Genomic DNA, 20,421 nt, shown 5'->3' with positions numbered 1-20,421 from the left:
CATTGCGCCCTCCTTGCGACATGCTAGATGCCTCATATTTACAGCATGACGCATCATGTCGCAAGGAGTTACAGATACGTCAGTATTTCTGATGTATCTGTAGGCACAAAAATGACGCATTACTGGAGTGTGTCACAAAAGTGACGTAACTCCAACAATGGGTCATTTCACATGGGCAAGTCCCATTCCAAATGTGCCTGCATCAGTCTTACGCCTGCCTGCTGTGAGGCAGGTGTAAGATATTGATGAATTTGCGTCTTTGAAGTGACGTAGTAAAATCTCATACATTTCACTGCGTCACATCTACGAGGCTTACTTGCTTCAGAAAGCCCACCCTGCATACATTATACCTTGCGCAGGTATAATGTGGCGCAGGGTTTTACAAAGTGACGCATCTACCTAGATGCGTCACTTTGTAAATATGATGCAACATGGTACTTTGTTTACGCTGCTGGTGAGTCACAAAAAGTGAGGCACTGGCGGTGCAAAAGTGACACCAGGGCTCATAAATAAGCCCCCAAGAGTGTTTGGCTTTCATATAGAGGTATTGTTGGTAGAGGAAGTTCCATAGTGCCTATGTGTAACAGGGGTCTTCTTTCCACTGTGGACAACTAGAAATGTGGCCTGCCGCATGACTCCATGTAGTCTGACGTACTGCGGTTACATCGGGGATATCCTAATTTTCCGTGCGGTCTTTCTGCAACCCTGTCGGCGGTTTAGTGTGTTTCCGCCACAGATCCGACTGCCGCGGACGACACAGCTTTAGGCCATGGGTACAGTACATTTTACTGGTGACTCCGTACCACAGCCTGGGATATGAGAAGTTGCACTTTGTGTTGGATGAGTCTGGCGTGATATTAAAGACTGTCTGAATTTTATGCAAGATGTGTCACTCTTTGCTTTAAATATGTGTGGGGCACACATGCCTTAGGGACATATCTGCTTGGCAGTGATAGCGCGAGGCACAGCAGGAAAAGGATTTCCGTAACCAAAGCAGAGCATATAACCATTTGTACCACATGCTATGAAGCCAAGTTTGACAGTTTACCTACTATGTTTCTCTCTATTTATTCAACAACATTTTGGCCCTTATTACATCAGGTCCTCTGACAGATCGGAGAATTCGACAGGGATGTGGCAAAGGATTTAGATGAAATATTCCTCTTCTGAGGACCTAGAACAAAAGGAATATCTATATCTACACCTGTCTATGTACATTTATATACATCTCTTTATCGTTATAATAATGAATAAAGACAAACTCAGTTTTTCTGTAAGTTTATGTTATCTATTTTTCTTTTAAAACATATAGAATGGTGAAACCAAGACACAGTATTGAATCTGAATAATCACACAAGAATACAATTCAGATAATCACAGTAACATCTCAATTAAAGTGCATGAGTTGAGTGGGTAGTGTAAGAGATAAAAAGAGCATTTTCTATAAGAATAATGCAAATACAGATTTTCATACAAACCTAGAAAACTATAGCACAATGTGCTAATAGCTGGAATTGCTAACCTTCCGGCCAAGAGAGAAAGCTGGGGCTTTTCTCATGAGATATGAGGAGCAAAGTTAAGGAGTCAGCTTACAGACAGCATCAGCCAAGTATATCTCAAAGGAACAGCTCTCACGAATGCCTCAAATAGATCTAACACCAACAGGCTCTTTTCTAGCTATCCCACCCGGACGAATCTAACATTAATAATTATACCCTAATGTCAATTAATTCTGGCTCATTCTTGTAACAAACTCCAGGAAAATCCTTCTATGCTTGGCTGACAGACATGGAATGTTAAGTCATACCCCTTCCGTTGCTCTCCCTTTCAAGTGTCCATTGTTTTTGTTGCATGTTGTCATCACCGTCCTTCAGCAGAGGAAATCAAGGGCCAGATGTACGACCCACAATTTTGCGAGTCCAAAATTGTGTCGCATTTGCGAGTCGTAATTTGCGACTCACAAATTGGGATGCACAACAGTGTCTGAGACACTGTTTGCGATTCCCAATTGGGTCGCAAATTGCATGCCTCATGCATATTAATGAGACGGTCGCAATTTGCGACCCCAGTAGGAATGGCTGGCACTCCCTGGGATGGGGGCTTGCTGGAGTCAGCAGACCACCATGTCTGAGACTGCTTTTAAATAAAGCAGTTTTTTTTAATGCAGCCCCTTTTCCATTAAGGAAAACGGGCTGCATTTAAAAATTAAAAATTAAACTTTTCAATCTCATTTTTTGAGGGCAGGCAGTAGTCCCTGGGACCACAGCCTTCCCAGATATTTTTAGAGCCACTCACAAAGGGAAAGGGGTCAGCTGGGGACCCCTTCCCATTTGCAAGTGGTTTACCACCCTTCTGGGAAGGGTGGTAAATTGCAACTGTTTTGGGACTGCAATTACGGTCGCAAAACAGTCATACATAGTTTCAGGAGACGCTATTAGGAAGGGACACCATTGGAACGCCCCTTCCTAATAGCGAGTCACTAATCCTATTTTGCGAGTCGCAAATTGATTTGCGACTCGCAAAATAGGATTAGCACACTTTTTTTGCAGTCGCAAACGGGTCTAAACCCCATTTGCGTCCGCAAAAAATGTTAGTATACATGGCCCAACATCTTTTCCTTCCTCGACACACGCATATTCAAATGCATTTGGAAACATTTACCAGCACAGTTTATCACCAGAGCACGCTTATTCCTGTGACAGTACGAATCACAGTAGATACACTAGACACGTAGCAGCCACATGAGAATAAAGAACACAATAGACAGCTCTGAAGAATAAAACTATTTTTTCAGTATTTCTACATCCTAAAGCAAAATTGACCCTAACGCCCATGCTGAGGCCTTCTTTGCAAATGTGCAGTGTTCTCTAGGAGAAATAAACATGGTTGTATTATTTGTTTTAAATACAGAGCTCCATTTCATAATTTCATCTCAATCTCTCAATAGTATAATAAGACATAATCATTTAAAGCTATTTTTCTGTAAATAATATTTGCTTTGTTAAAAAAATTCGCATTCTTTTCCTATTTTTTACTCATGATACGAAATCATTTGTCTCCCTGCACCCATCTAATTTATTTTTCTCAACAACGTGTTAATAATTTTTGATTAATTTTAAACTTTGTTAATAACTTCACACCATGGAAGGTTAATCCGAGCAGGTTTTATTTACGCAAAACCCTACTCCATCAATCCCCCCTTTGATGGCTCCTTACACCCTCAAAATACAAAAATCTGATTACAATCTGATTGTATCAAAATATACTGGTTCTCATCTGTTTCAACCTAACCCCATCTATATCCTTTATTACCTCACAATAATTTATCTATCGGTCTTCCATTTCTATATCTTCTTTCTTTCTTTTCTTTGCTCTTTGTTTTGTTTCTGGCAATTTCCCTTTGCATTAGCAGCATTTATATATTAAATACAGCATTAATATTTCAGCAGCTATAGCAGTAAAATATATTAGTATCTTACCTAATAAGCTGTTACCAAACATTAAAAACCAGTCTCCCATAGAAGAGAAACCCTTAGCAAGTTTCTCCCAAGCACCGTCAACCTTCAGTTCAGTTAAATCTTCTCTCAAATGTGTAATATTACCTATATATCACTCTAGATTCTTACTTTTGTCAGGGATATATGTACAGCATGGAAGAATTTTCAAAATGCTACACACTCCGCCCTATCTGCCAATAATACATCAAGAGTAAGTCTATTTTGCAAAACCATAGATCTTATAGCCACCATTTCAGTGTCAATCATTAACAATCCACCAGCAGTGTCTGTTGATAAACAATTAACCGCTGTCGACAGTGTCTAATTTTGTGCAATTTTAATAATAGTCCAAGTGAATATATCAATGCTCCAAAAATATCACCCACAATTTCAGCAGCATGAATTCCCCTTTTATTACGTATTAATCCTCTCTTACTCTTTTCATTGGTTGCAGAATTCTTATCAATATGGTATACCTTTGGGAAGACTATACCCATTTAACAACACCCATACCAACGTGCTTGGAACCTATAATAAGCATTCCTACTACACACACATTAGATTCCAGGGAAAACAGGATCCATACCACCTTTCAATCCCCAACCCCCTTTAATTAGGAAAGTATGGTCACATTCACTAGAGCCAATGAAATAATTATTATACTCAGTTTTCTCCCTTAGCAAGCAAAGCTTTCCTTTATGATGCCAATCCAGGATCATTGCAGCATATGTTTCACCCTTTTTGAATTTCCTTCTCTATGAGCCCAAGGAGGATTATGCCTCTTTTCTTTTATAGATTTCGTTTGGAAATGTTGTCTTCTATCTTCTACAACGTTAGTGAGTTCTATTTCCTCACTTTGTAAACTACAAGTTAAATTATTTCTATGGGCATATACAATATCTATTGTTCTAGTAGTATGAAAATATTCTCCAATGTACTCGGCATTCTTTGCACTACTTACTGCATTCATATTCTTTCGAATAGGAAGTTCCGAAAATACAAAATCTATACTTGAGTAGTAGTACTGGAGTTGCCATTTCTCATAGAATAAACTTGTTAGTACACAACACGAAATACCATAGGTTTAAGGAAGGTGGTGATAAGTCACTCCTTCTAACACAGAAGACGGTAGTTGCATGCACACATAACAATCTCTAGCATCCACATTGTTTACATACTCATAAAGAAGTTTAGTAAACACATTTAATGAGAAATCATTAATAGACTTATCTTGATCTAAATAATTCCCAGTTAATTTCTCATTATTAGTGTGAGGGTCTTCTATAAGAGTTTCTCCCACTTCTGTTTTTATATTTACTAAATCATTAGTAGTATTATTTTAGTATGAAACATAAAATAACTCACAACAATTATTAATTTTAACCAAACCATCCTTATTAGTAAGATGCATATACAGCAAGCATTAATACATTTACGCCTATTTGATCACTGATTCTGATTACCAGTCTCTTGTATTCTAGCCATTTTTTTAGCTACTAAAAAACTTTAATAAAGACTAAAAGAAACCTTTACCAAAGAATATGTGTATATCCAAGCACTTGTAAGTCTTAGCTCTCCTTAGGTCTTCTTTCTCTCCCTTCTCCAAGACTTTCTCCAAGACCCCCTCCCTCGTCCTTCTCCCTCGTCCCTCTTTTTTTAAGTCTTCTTTCAGTCTTTTTAGTACGATTCCTGTTTCAATTTTAATTTTGGTGCTTTCAGAGCAATTTCCATTTTCTGCACCCAATTTTTATTACTACAGTTCATTTAGGGTGACTTATAGCATTTTCTCTGTTCTAGTTTGACATCTTCTCCAGTGCCATTTCTCAGAACAACTTTTCAGCAACAAAGTATGTCCATTCAGGTCCTGCGTATTTCTTGCTTGGTACTCTTGCTCTCATTGTTTTCCGAACTGTATCTTCTTTTGTATCACTTTGTTCAGATATTTCAAGTATTGTATTTGGAACACTTTCGTTCAAAGTATATTTTAGTCTTTTCACTACTTTTGGCCATACGTCTCCTTTTATTGCTTTCTTATTTTTAATTTCTCAGTTTTGTTCTGTTTCAATATTTTTTTTATTGATTTCCTTTTTCTTTCTTCACTGCTTCATTCTGGAATCAATTTCTTTACTGTTTCGACATCTGCAGTCTCAAAAGACCCAGTAGCTGGTGCCCACTCAACTCAACTCACAGTCTGTTCAGGTTCTTTTTGGCAATTTTCTTTTTCACCTTCAACTGATTCTTCACTTTTAATGGACTTGGGACTCTTCATGTATGACTAGCATGTATCCAATTCAGCAAGCAGGTGACTTTACTGCTGTCGTTGTCACCAATATCACGTGGTATGGCACATGACAACGAGGGGTTCCAACACAATTTTCTCATGTGCTTCTTGATAAGAACCCACTCGCCAGGGTTCAAATCATGTGCCTGTTCTTGTGGTGTTGTGGGAGCGACTTCTCCAACCTGATGAGACAAAGAATGTGCCACAACAACCAATCCTTTGCAATAATCGAGCACTAAATCATCAGTTATATTCATTAGTCAATTCACTGGTACAACTGGCTGTCTCATGGTTCTGCCCATGATTATTTCATGCAGACACAATGTTTATGTGTATGTTTATGGAATTTATAAAGTGCACATATACCAACGGTCTCATGGCTCTATGGGGAGAGGGGAGCTGTCCTCCAGGGCTCTAACAGTAAGCTTGGGTGAATAACCATGTTTTAAGTTTTTTCCTAAAACTGGTATATTCTGAGGTTAATCTGATTTTGATTGGTAGGGAATTCCAAAGTGTGGGGCCTTATACCGAGAAACGCAAGCCACCCATTCTCTTTCGTTTAAATCTTGAAGTAGTCAACATGTTCATTGTAGCTGATCTAAGTTTCCATTTAGGCAAGTATCTTGAGATCTTAGTGGATATGAACTTGGGGCCTGTTTCATGTAGTGCATTAAAGACCATACAACTGGTCTTAAACATAGACCGCTGTATCACAGGTCGCCAATGAAGCTGCTTCATCAGCGGTTTAGTGTGGCAGCGTCTCTGTTGCTGAAAGACCAGCCTGGCAGCCTGATTTTGGATAAGCTGTAACCTATGAGTTTGGTTAGCAGTGAGTCCTAGATAAATGGAATTGGCATAATCCAACTGTAACTAAGTATGGGCGAAATTTGCGAATTCACGGTCCGCGAATTCGCGCCAAATGGAGAAAAAAAACCACGAGTTCGCGAATTTTCAACCAAACTCACTGATTTTTTTGCCATTTGCACAAATATGTGACCACGTGTGCCTGTAACTTTGCCAGCGCACCAAAAGGCACCGAGGTCCCTCAAGTGAGCTGGCCATTATAGTGGGGACGGGCGGGAAGACGTTTCATACCGCTAGTGTGTGGTGGACGGGGCCAAATGGGCGGGTCTTCTTTGCGAGTTCACATGCATCTTGTTTATAAAGGGTCAGAGACCGAGCAGAGCAGCAGATGAGGAGAAAGCAGCCTCCTGGTCACAGGAGCTACACAGGGATGGCGCTCGAGAAACTCATGGATGCAAAAATACGTTTGCCACAGGACCCCAGAATCCTTCAGATGTCCAATATAGCTCCGCTGCGTGTTTTGGTACAAAGCCATTCTGATCCTGCTCAGTGGGTTCAGGCATATGCTGGCGCTGGGCAGTAGGGTGCAGTGGCATGCGGGTGCTGCACGCCTGGTACATGCGCATACCGGTGCCAGGGGGGACACGTGTTTATTGGTGCTGTGTAGCAAGTTATGACTTTACATTTTGACTGCACCAGATGGTGGTACCACCTACACGGATCAGGAGCATCCAGGCACCAGACTTCATGGTGCAAGAGCATAATAGTGCTGGGTGGTACGGGTATATATGTACTGGGGGCAGGGGGCACTTAGCACAATGTGTGCTCACACCCAGAGGACTACCAGGCAATTGAGCACAAATGATTTTCACACTGAGAGGGCTCCGGGGCAGTTCAGCAGCACGGGGGCTCACAACCCCTGGGCAGCTCAGCAGCGCGGGGGCTCACATCCACAGGGCTCCTGGGCAGTTTAGCAGCGCCACTCTCTGGTTCATCACTGCCACCCTCTGGTTCATCACTGCCACCCTCTGGTTCATCACAGCCACCCTCTGGTTCATCACAGCCACCCTCTGGTTCATCACAGCACACTCTGGTTCACCACTGCCACCCTCTGGTTCACCCCTGCCACCCTCTGGTTCATCACTTCCTCCCTCTGGTTCACCACTGCCACCCTCTAGTTCACCACTGCCACCCTCTGGTTTACCACTGTCACCCTCTGATTCATCACAGCACCCTCTGGTTCACCACTGTAGATAATGGGGAGAAAGCACACCAGCCCAGCCTCAACCGAGACAAATTAATTTGGGGCTGGTTAATGTGTTACTGAATTTGAGCTTCAAGTCCAGCACCTGCTTCCTTATCTGTAAGTGCTTCCTGTTGCGGTTTAATTTTTGTGACAGGAGCATTGTGCCATACTTGTAACTATTCTCTGACCCTGCTTCGAGGGTCAGAGCAGGGTCAGAGAATAGTTGCAAGTAGGCAACAAACTCTGGAGGCGCCGCTCAGGAAGCACTTACAAGGTTACAGCAGGTGCCCAAGTTGAAGTTAATTTCTTTGTAACCATTTTGTAAATGGTTACAAAGAAATTAGCTTCAACTTGGGCACCTGCTGTAACCCTGTAAGTACCTCATGTACTTCAGTTTTGCAAAATCCTTTCCGCTGGAGATTTCGCCGATTTTTCTGCAATTTCGCGAGACTCGCGGATCGCGAAATTGCAGAAAATCCGCAAATTCCGCATGCGGAATGAATTTTCCGCCCTTACTTAACCGGAACATTATTAGGGCAACCAAAATAGCTATGCCGCCTCCCTGAATAAAAATGTCCTGCTTTTCTTGAAAGTCCTCAATTGATACATGCATGCAGATGAAACCAGGCTAATCTGTTCCTGCATGGAAAGATTAGCATTTATCTTGATTCCCAGACCTTTAACTGCATTTCTGGGTATGGGAGGGGTACCCAGTGTGCTGGTGTCCACTGTTCTATTCTTTTATTAGATATAATTATCTCTGTTTTATCAGAGTTTAGTTTGAGATAATTATGAATCATCCACTCCTTGATGAAAAGCATAGTATGTTTAAATAAGCCCTTGGAGTCATTTGTATCATCAAGCGGGAAGATCAGCTGCATGTCATCTGCATAATGATATACCTTCACCCCTCTTTCTTGAAGAGCATGAATCAGAGGACAGCTATATATATTAAAAAGATGGGGTGAAAGGGAAGACCCTTGAGGTACCCCACATGTGATTTTAACCCGAGAGGAATTGAAGGGTGCCAGACTAACGGACTGGGAGCGTTCCCTTAAGAATGAAAGCATGAATCCAGTCTTTCTATCTGGAATACTTCTCCCACTCATCAGAACTAGGGGTAGTGCATCTGCCAATTTAGTGGAGTGGATCCACATACCTTTGCAAGTCTTGATTTGATTGTTTCATTGACCTCTTCAACCACACCTGATGCTTCTGGTTGATAGGCACAATGTAACTTTTGTTCAATTTGTAATGATGAAGAAATCATCTGAATTATTTCATTATTAAAATGTGTTTCTTTATCAGATTCCAAAGAGACAGAAAATCCAAATCTTGGAATGATTTCTCTAAGAAGCAATTTAGCATCTGTTAGACTATCATTCTGTCTCATTGGGTCGGCTTCCACCCACCGAGAAAAAAGGCAAACAATCACTAGAACATATCTTAGTGCATTATATCTTGGCAATTCAATAAAATCAGCTTGTAACTGAGTAAAAGGACCTGCTGTTTCTCCAATTCGTCCCAAACTGACAACTGTCTTTTTCCCTGCATTTTGTTGTTGACAAATCACACACCTCTGGCAAAGGCTTTCTACAATGACCCTGAATTTAGGGTTAAACCAGGACGCTTTGGACATTCTAATCATAGCATCTCTACCAATGTGTGTAGGGCCATGGTAAAACCTTGCCATTTGTCACAACAAACTGCCTAGCATTATTGGTCTTCCATCATGATAAATCCACACCTCATCTTCTTCTCTACGTGAAAAACATGCCTTGATCCAAATCTCTAAGTTCCTGCCATGTTTCAAAAGATGAGAACATTAGACTGCATTCATTTTTATCAGATTTCAGTATCTTTTTGTTTATTTAAACCAAATTTTGCGCACAAAAATGTGTGACTTAGTCAGCATACCTGTTTCCAGCAGTAATACAATCACTGCTAGATTTATGAGCTGAACATTTCACAGTCCCAATTCCTTTGGGAAATTGTAATGCCAACAACAGTTCTTTTACATATTCTCCATTTCGAATTGGTGAACTTGATGAGGTCAGGAAACCACGTTGGAACCACAATTGTCTAAAATTATATGTCACCCCAAAACCATATTGACTATCAGTAAATATTGTTACCCTCCAATCTTTCCCACAATGAAATCCCTTTGTTAGAGCAACTAGCTCTGCAATTTGGGCAGATTGTATTCCTTTCAAGCATGTAGCTTCAATGACAATAGTCACTGTACAAATTGTACATGAAGCTTGTAGTGTACCTGTTTCATCTTTCAGACAAGACCCATCCGCGAATATCACACAATCTGATTGAGATAACAGAGTATCTTTTATGACAGGTCTTGGTTTTGTACACAATTCAGTCACATCTGGACAATCATGATCTACTTCATCCACCACCATTTCACACTTTGGATTTGGCAACAAGGTAGCTGGATTCAGATTCGTACATCTTGTCACTATCACATTTTCAGCCCCCAGTATCACTTGTTCATATTTTGTTAACTGACTACTCGTAAGATGCTAAATTTGAGTCAACAAAATCTCAACAGAATGTGGTACATACACTCTCAATGGATGTCCCATCACAATCGCCTCACTTTTTTCCAAACTCACACAATTAACAACAACCGCCTTTAGATAATCTGGTAAAGCTACAGCTACACAAGTGTTGCTGTAGAATATGCCACAGGACAACGTGCAGTTTCATGTATTTGTGTTAGAACTGAAAGTGCACAACCGTCTCTTTCGTAACAGAACAATGCGAATTCTTTATTGAAATCAGGCATTCCTAATGCTGGTGCACGACAAAGGCTGTCTCGCAACTCAACAAATGCCCTCATGCTTTCTTCATTCAATTGATTCGGTCAGACACATTTTTGTGAGTTAGTTTCTGTAATGTCTTCGCTATCAATGAGAATCCATTGATCTACTATCTGCCGTATCCGACCATACCCAAAAACATTTGAATTTCTTTTTGAGTTTTTGGAGGTTTCTTTTGCAAGATCACATTTATTCAATCTTGTGATACTTTTCTGACTCCTTTTTCGATTTTATGTCCCAAATAGAGAACTTCTTTTTGACAAAATTATAATTTAGCTGGTGACACTTTATGCCACAACATCCCTTCTCTATTTCTTCATCTGGGCTTCCTATTTTGCCTCTAAGTATCTATTCACAGTGTTTCTGTATCTATTCTCAGTCCTATCCTTCTCTCCCTTGTATGCCTCATGTTCCCATTCTTCAAGCGCTTCATACTACAAGGTCTTCGACTTGGTTTCAATTCATTCATTTGATATCTAAATTCTCTAAAATCCTAGTGTTGAAAGTACCATGCTCTGGAAATGCCAAATTACCATCTCTTTCGGTATACTTCACCCAATTTTCCAACCATATACATGTACGATAGCCCCTTTCTAACGAAATTAAAGAAGCAGGCATCCCATCATGAGCTACAGGAATTGCTTCTCTGATAGGTAAAGGTTCATCCTTTCTAAATAGTGTTTTCAACAATCTTAACAATGTAATTTTCCGTCTCAATCGGTGAACCCCTTATTCAAGAACCTCTTCAAGACTTCTAACAAAAACAATTGATTTACGCTGACCAATACCAGCGCAACTCACACCAACCCACCAATAACAGCACAACATTCCTTTGATGATTCACACTAATTTATCCAATAGCAGCATAGCTTTCTATGATAACTCAGGCTAACTATCTGTTAGAAGTGGGGGTCATTGTCGCTTATCTCCGCCACCACCAAATGCTGGAGGCGGGAGTCCCCAACACCCCGCTTTAACGTTAGGTAAAGCAAGGGCACCGTCTGAGATAACCCTGCTCACCCCCTCAGTAGCTTGGCACAAGCAGTCAGGCTTAGCTCAAAGGCATGAGTGTACAGCATGTGCAACCACGCTCACAGTAACCCAATGATTTCACCACAAATAGACTCCACACAAGTTTTTATAAAATGAGGATAAACTTTATTTAAGAAGTTATACAATATGACCACACAATACAAAATCAACATACAAGAATTGGTAGTATTCTTTCCGGTGAGTTGGTAGGTTCTAATCCCAACCACCAGTTCTTACCAACAGTTATGTATTGCTAGAACCACACACGTTGTAAAAGAAAACAAATACTGCAATGCGTAACAATATTCTCTTGTACTGTGCAACAGAGAAACAATGCCATACGTAGCGCCACAATCATGTACTTTGCAATAGAAGGAATAATGCAATACGTATCACTACCAGCATGCCCTGTACCAGGAAGAAACAAATCAATGCGTCACGCTGCAATCCTGTACTGTGCAAATGAAGAAATAATGCACTGTGCCACGTTATAATCAGATACTGTGCGATGAAGAATTAATGCAATGCGCCACGTTACAATCAGGTAATCTGTAAGGGAAAAAAATAATGCAGTGCATAATGCACCAAGCATGTAGTTCGTTCACAAATGAAGTCAGGCGTTATACAACAGTTCAATAGTTCGTTAGCAGCAATAATGCAAAGTGAAATACAACAGTTTAGGTGCTCCATTAACAGTGCCCCCGCTATAGATCAATGATGACACAAAAGTACTTCTTCCCACTCTGCCCCAGTACTGCCCCCCCTTGGGTCAGCATGGGTCGGGATCTGAACCGAAGCAACAGGCTCGCAGCTGACAGAAGCAAGAGGCCGACAGTGTATCCCTCTGGGCCCGCACCCACCCCAGGTGGTGATGCACGTTACCTGGGGGGGGTGCGATCCCACTCTCCTCTCCGACGTCAGCAACTTGGGCCTTTATCCAGAACTCCGTCAGAGGGTGCGGTGAGCCTGGGCCAGCGGCTCAGCTCCTCTGAGGTGCTGGTCCAGGACGCTGCTGATCTACTCCGAGGGTCCCAATGACTTGGTCCTCCTTCCGGCGGCTCAGGGAACACCCTCAGCACTGTGGAGACTTTACTTTAATTCGGTGCACACCCTACCCAGGCACTCCTCACCAGCGCCTCAGGTTGCACCTTGACATGCACACTGCTCGTCCGAGACTCGCCTCTTCTCCGGTGCTCACAATGACCCGGCACACTTCACCAGCGCCTCTGCTTGCACCTCGACATGCACCCGGCGCATCCGAGCCTCTCCTCTTCTCCCGGTGCACATGATGTCCATGCGCTCTTCACTAACGCCCTGGCTGCACCACGACATGCACTCTGCACGTCTGAGTCTCACTGCTTCTCCCAGTGCACACGATGTCCAGGCGCTCTATACCAATGCCCTGTCTGCACCATGACATGCACTCTGCGCGTCCGAGTCTCACCTCTTCTCCCGGTGCACACGATAACCAGGCACTCCTCACCAACGCCCTGGCCTGCACCACGACACGCATGCTGCCCATCTGAGACTCACTTCTTCTTTTGGAGCACACAACGACCAGGCGCTCTTCACCAGCGCCTCGCCTGCAACACGATACGCACCCAATGCGTCCGAGTCTTGCTTCATCTCCCCGTGCACACCACGACCAGGTGCTCCTCACCAATGTCTCGGCCTGCAACACGACACGCATGCTGTGCGTCTGAGACTCAGCTTACTCCTGTGTGCCCACGATCACAAGGCGCAACTTCTGAGGCTCTCAAGCTGCAAACACATGCACACACTGCGTTGCTTGGGACTTCTCCAGAAACTTGTATGATTGTGTAATTCCAAACAGGGAGCCAACTAACCTCGGGCCCTTGGGGTTACAAGACACAGCACAAAGTACAGTCTTCTTCAAGCAGGGGGACCCAAAGCCTCCAAGCACAGTCCCAACAGCCTCTCCCTTAGTTAGAACAGCAAACTGCAGATCAGCCCCAGATCATGAAGCAAGCATTGGTCTGTCCACAGCAGTTTCTTCAGTTGCTCCTTCTTTAGCAGAGGTTCCACGTGACCACAGAATGGGTTCAAGCCTTTTCAGTCTCAATCCATATCTGTTTCATTCCAATGTTCAGGGATTTTAGCTCTCAGTGTTATACTCCCTAATGCCTTTGAAGTTTATTTGTGCTCAGGGGTCCCTGACCCCTCCATAAATCAGTTCTGAGTGTCTCCCTCTAAGTGTCACCTCTCTCCCTTTGATACTGGGGGGTCGAGATCCTTAATCACTTAGCAAGAGATGGGTCAATTGGTTTATAGCACCAGCCCAGGCCTTTTCACCTCCCGGGCTTCTCCTCCCCCTACTCTCCAGATGCAGGGGAGCCTGGTGCCATCTCAACCCCTCCCTGTGTCAAGACCTCTCCCAGCTCCTCCCACCTGTCAGATCCAGGCAGACAATCCACATTTCAGCAGAGACACACAGAAAAGCTTAGAGCACAAAACTCAGCCACTTTCTAAAACAGTGGTTTCTGAACATACTATGACAAAACCTTCACAGAAAGATGTGTTATGACACTGTAAGTTCATACATACTATACTTCACCTCTCCATTATAAACTTACGGGAAACTAGGCTAACAAACACAACACCCGCCTTCCCCATTCTGTCCTATAGGCAGGATGGCCTTTCAGCAGTGAAAAACGAAATGGAGTGTTTTTCACTGTCAGGACATACAACACCTTAGTATATGTCCTGCCTTTTACCCACACTGCACCCTGCCCAGGGATTACCTGGGACCTACCACAGGGGTGCCCAATGTGTATGAAAAAGGGAGAGTCAAGCCTGACAAGTGGTTGCACTTGTCAGGACAACATGCTAACTTAGCTTCTGCGCGCAGGCCCTACACTGCAGGCCTGAGTTCCCTTCTTCGACTGCCTTTACATTACTAGCCCTGGCACACACAGTGCACATCACTGGGCACTTTACTAGTGTGTCAAACATACCAATTATGGCCAACCAATCACCATTACAATTTACATAGGGAACACTTGTACTTTGACAGTGATCAGCAGTGGTATATTACCCACAGCATCTAGATTACAACTCTATGTTAGGAAAATGGTCTAGGGGGAAAGCAAAACGTTTAGGGATCTTTAGCCAAAAAGGCCAAGTCCTACACTATCCAATTGTAGTGCGGCTCTTTTGTGACATCAGTACAACTCCTACAAAATTACTTGGCAACTATTTACAAACTTTTTAGACAAACAACGTTTGAACACATAGACATTCTAGCTTGTCTGCTCCACTAAAAGAAGATAGATACAAGCTCTCCAAGAATACTCTCGCTACTAGTGATATTCCGACCAGTGTGATTCAACACTCAATCAAGTAAAATTTTCAGGACGTCTCTAGATGTGCTTTATAAGGTACCCAAATAAGTTTCTAAGATACTAACTCCAAAGTTCCCTGTGCAATACTGACAATACGACTATTTCTCATGTAACAACCACTACATGTAACAAAAAGTACTAGAAGTTAATAACAAACAATAATTCTCATCCTAATCAATTGCCAATATAATCAATCTACACTAACCATCCTCTGCTACTAAAAACTGATTGAGCATGGCACAGCAGGAAAAGAGTTTTGGTAACCAAAGCAAAGCGTATAACCATTTATACCATGTGCTATGAAACCAAGTTTAAGAATCACACACCCACTTTGAGTGGGAAGGAAAGCCCTCACACACCGACCTAGTCAGTGTCATGCTTCATCATCGGGCCCCACCAAAGAGGCCGAGTGCCTCTTCGGTGTGCTGCGACACCAGAAAGACTGCGGCGCTGGTTGTGTGAGAAGGGCGTGCTGTGAGGTAAAATTAAAAGTGCCTAAAAAGGGTATCAATACCAAATTTTAATGAGTGATCTCTAAGGCACATATAAAGAGTATTATGTGTGTGTTTAAAACAGGGCGCTACTTGCACCATGGGTCTCGGGAGGGGGGTTGGAGCGTGCCTGGCACATCGCCCTCAACGCTCTCAGCCCGCTATGAACCTGGGTATTGCCTCAATACCGGACCTCGTCGGGGTCCGGTATTGCGGCAATACCCAGGTTCATAGCGGGCTGAGAGCGTTGAGGGCGATGTGCCAGGCACGCTTCAACCCCCCTCCCGAGACCCATGGTGCAAGTAGCACCCTGTTTTAAAGTGCTGAGATACTCCACAATTTGGAGCATTTTTTGGAATGAGCGACCCGCTCTTCTATTTTTAGCACTTTTTCAGCTTTTTTATATTTTCACTTTCATGTCCCCAGGTCAGGGTGGACGATTAGAGAGTCCATACCACCGGGGTTTAGTCCTGATGAATGCCTTGGTAAATTGAAACCACCCATATGGCAGAAACATGTTGACTGATTTAAGTTTTTCTGAATTTAACCAATCCTAAAACCTTGGCAGCTAAATTCAGACACATAATACTCTTTATATGTGCCTTAGGGATCACTCATTAAAATTTGTTATTGATACCCTTTTAGGCACTTTTAATTTTACCTCACAGCACGCCCTTCCCACACAACCAGCTCCGCAGTCTTTCTGGCGTCGCAGCACACCGAAGAGGCACTCGGCCTCTTTGGTGGGGCCCGATGATGAAGCATGACACTGACTAGGTCGGTGTGTGAGGGCTTTCCTTCCCACCCAAAGTGGGTGTGTGATTCTTATCTGACTCCGTCTCTGTGGTTTTTGAGATTGATCTGACCTCTCTGTTTTTGTTTATTTGTATCTAACCGGGGACTGAGAGAGTGTCCTTGAATTTCCCTACCTCTCCCATTGTTGTTGTGTATGAAACCAAGTTTGACAGTTTACTTACTATGCTTCTCTCTAATCATACAACAAAATGTTGGCCCATAGTACGCTAGATCCTCCGACGGATCGGAGAATTTGACAGAGATTTAGCAAATGATTTTGATGAAATATTCCTCTTATGAGGACCTAGAACATATGGAATATATATATTTACACCTTTCTATGTACATTATATACATCTCTTTATCATTATAATAATGAATAAAGAAAGACTCAGTTTCTCTGTTAGTTTTGTTTTATCTATTTTCCTTTTAAATCATATAGAATGGTCAAACCAAGACACAGGATTGAATCTGAATACTCACACAAGAAAACATTTCAGATAATCACAGTAACATCTCATTTAAAGAGCATGAGTAGAATGGATAGTGTGAGAGACAAAAGAGCATTTTCAATAAAAATAATGCAAAAACAGAATTTTATACAAACCTAGTAAACTAGAGCACAGCATGCTAATAGCTGGAAATGCTAACCCTCCGGCTGAGAGGGAAAGCTGGGGCTTTCCTCATGAGATACGAGGAGCAAAGGTAAGGAGTCAGCTTACAGACAGCATCAGCCAAGTAAACTGCAAAGTAACAGCTCACATACATGCCTCAGATAAATCTAACACCAACAGTCTCTTCTCTCGCTACCACACCGGAAGAATATAACACTAATAATTATACCCTAATGTTAATCAATTCTGGCTCGTTCATGTAACAAAATCCAGGAAAATCCTTCTCTGATTGGCTGGCTGACATACATGGGGTGTTAAGTCACACCACTTCCATTGCTCTACCCTTTCAAACGTCCATTGTTTTCGTTTCATGTTGTCATCATCGTCCTTCGGCAGAGGAAATCAAATCTTCTCCTTCCTCGACAGACGCATATTCAAATGCATTGGGAACAATTTACCAGCACAGTTTATCACAAGAACACGCCTTTTCCATCGACAGTAGGAAGCATTGTAGATACCCTAGACACGTAGCAGCCATATGAGAATAAAGAACACAATAGACAGCTCTGAAAAAAAAGCTAATTTCTCAGTATTTCTATATGCTAAAGCAAAATTAAGCCTAACGCCAATGCTGAGGCCTTCTTTGCAAAAGTGCAGTTTTCTCTAGGAGAAATAAACATGGTTTTATTATTTGTTTTTAAAAAAAAGCTCCATTTCATAATTTTATCTCAATCTCTCATTAGTATAATAAGCTATAATCATTTGAAGCTATTATTCTGTAATTAATAATTGCTTAGTAAAAACAATACGCATTCTTTTCGTATTTTTTACTCATGATACAGAAATCATGTGTGGCCTACTTAAGCACTCTGTAATTTTTCTGCACCTTTCTAATTTCTTTTTCTTTTTCCCACCGACATGTTAATTATTTTCAATTCATTTCAAACTTTGTTAATAACTTCACACCATGGAAGGTCTAATCCGAGTAGGTTTTACTTACGCAAAAACCTGCTCCATCAGCAGGTTGGACTGCGACAAAGAAGCCTACCCAGTGTCAGTTTGTCCTTAGGTCCTCACAGTCTCTTGCTGTGGTTCCCAAACTTATTTTAGTGCCTATTTATTCACGGAGTCCTCACGCTGTCTGCCCGTATGCCTCAAGCTTCTTCACACTGCCCCAAACGCTGCACCTCGTTTGTTCATGAACCCAAAGTTCTTCACACCACCCATGCATAGCAACCTCCCTAAAACCATGGACCATATTAACGTAGGGTTTGTTGCGAGCTCATACAACAAACTGCACAACACAGCTTCAATTAACGAACCATTTTGAACCCAGCATGAATGGCACTAAATTGCATTGTACGAGCGCCAGTGCAAACCTTTGGTAAAAGGGACTTTGCAGCTACTTCCAAGCTCACCACACTGCCTGTCCATGCACCAGAAGCTCCTGAAACTACCTCTGCAAGTGGTACATGCTCACCACACAGTCCACAGGCCACAACCTGCCTTTCATACTCTCAAAATGGCAACTGCATCATGTACTCCGAGGGCCTGCAAGGAGATAAGCAGATGAGAGGGTATGGTTCTGTTTAACTGTGTTAGAAATTAGATTTCTGGTTGGCTAGGGCTTGTGTCTGAACCAGGCAGAAACCACCACGCTAGTCAGGGCAAGGGAGTTACATGCCAAAGATAACCCCTGCTCACCCCCTTGGTAGCTTGGCACGAGCAGTCAGGCATATCCGGTAGGCCATGTGCAAAGCATTTGCGCAACCCACACAGCAACAACATACTAAGCACACCACAAATGAAACTCCACACATGGTTATATCAAAAAGAGCCTTTGTATTATCATAAAACACATTAGAATAGTAATCACACACTATACACTGTACCAACAGGCACTGGGCAATATTTCAGGGGATTATATACACATGACTGGGCCACTTGGACCACTGTCAGAACCATCCCTTAGTAGAGATAGTAAATGCAGAACATATAATAAACATAGAACACAACCAGTAAGTACTGGCAAACACTGGACTCAGCATCATCCTGTAACATGAATCATATTATGCACAGTATCTCATTAGGCGTGAAATATATCCTGCGCCAACCTCATAAGCCTAAACATATTAGACCATAACCTCCTAAGCATAACTCACCTTAGGAAATAATCTCACTAGCATAAATCACAGTAGATGATAACTCAAACATAAATACATTATGCAAGACCTCATAATCATAAACCACATCTAGAAGCATAAAACAGGGTGCGTAAATCATACTACATAAATCACATTTCCTAGCACCACATCCATCACATTATGGCCTGGTGCCCTACAAACCTAACAGTCCACCTGGCCAACTGGCCTTCTCAACAGGGCTCAATATGCCCTATGTCCAAAGTGTCAGGGCGGCTGCCAATGCAGCAGAATCCGTGCGCACAATTGCGCAGACCTAAACGTTGCAGCTGGCACTGAGTGCTGCACAGCTGTGAAAGTACAGGGCTTAAAGGCAGACACTCAGCGGCACAGCTCCTAAGCTGCAGCGGCCCACAACAGCAATAGCGATGATTTTCGTAGTACGGCAAATGCGGGCACTCAGCGGCACAGTTCCTCAGCTGCAGCGGCCCACAATAGCGGTAGCGATGATTCTCGTAGGACGCAAATGCGGGCACTCAGCGGCACAGCTCCTCAGCTGCAGCGGCCCACAATAGCGATAGCGATGATTCTCGTAGGACGGCAAATGCGGGCACTCAGCAGCCACAGCTCCCCAGCTGCAGCAGCCCAAAATAGCGATAGCAATGATTCTCGTAGGACGGCAAATGCGGGCACTCAGCGGCACAGTTCCTCAGCTGCAGCGGCCCACAACAGCGATTGCGATGATTCTCGTAGGATGACAAAAGTGGGCACTCAGCGGCCACAGCTCCCCAGCTGCAGCGGCCCACAATAGCGATAACGAAGACTTTGGTAACACAGGCAAATGCGGGCTCTCAGAGGAAACAGCTCTTCAGCTGCGGCGGCCCCAATAGCGATAATGATGACTTTGGTAACACAGGCAAATATCGGCTCTCAGCGACAACAGCTCCTCAGCTGCGGTTGCCCACAATAGCGATAACGATGACTTTCAGCCCGAGTTCCCCGCAGTAGAATCAGAGGCTCTGGAATTCTCAAAAGAGGCCTCACCTGCGAGGAAAATTACCCTCAAATAGGAATCCGGATGGCTGATGGGTGAAGTCTAATGTCCCTGAGACTTAAGCATGAGGCAAGCTCAAATCAGGCCCTTGGGTAGTTATTTCAGCAAGATGGATGAAAGTTTCAAAGTCCTTTCCCTCTAGTTACAAGGACAGATGTAACACGTTCTTCCTCCAGGAAAGAACTAAAATATAGAGCTCACAGGGCGAGGGGAAAAATAGCTCCAAAAGCAAAAGTCCTCAGCAATCAAGGGGGCAATGCAGGGCCCAGG

The sequence above is a fragment of the Lissotriton helveticus genome, chromosome 5_1, assembly GCF_964261635.1.
Source record: "Lissotriton helveticus chromosome 5_1, aLisHel1.1, whole genome shotgun sequence".
Classification (NCBI taxonomy): domain Eukaryota; kingdom Metazoa; phylum Chordata; class Amphibia; order Caudata; family Salamandridae; genus Lissotriton; species Lissotriton helveticus.
The sequence above is the reverse complement of the archived record's forward strand: the minus strand, read 5'-3'. Positions refer to the sequence as shown.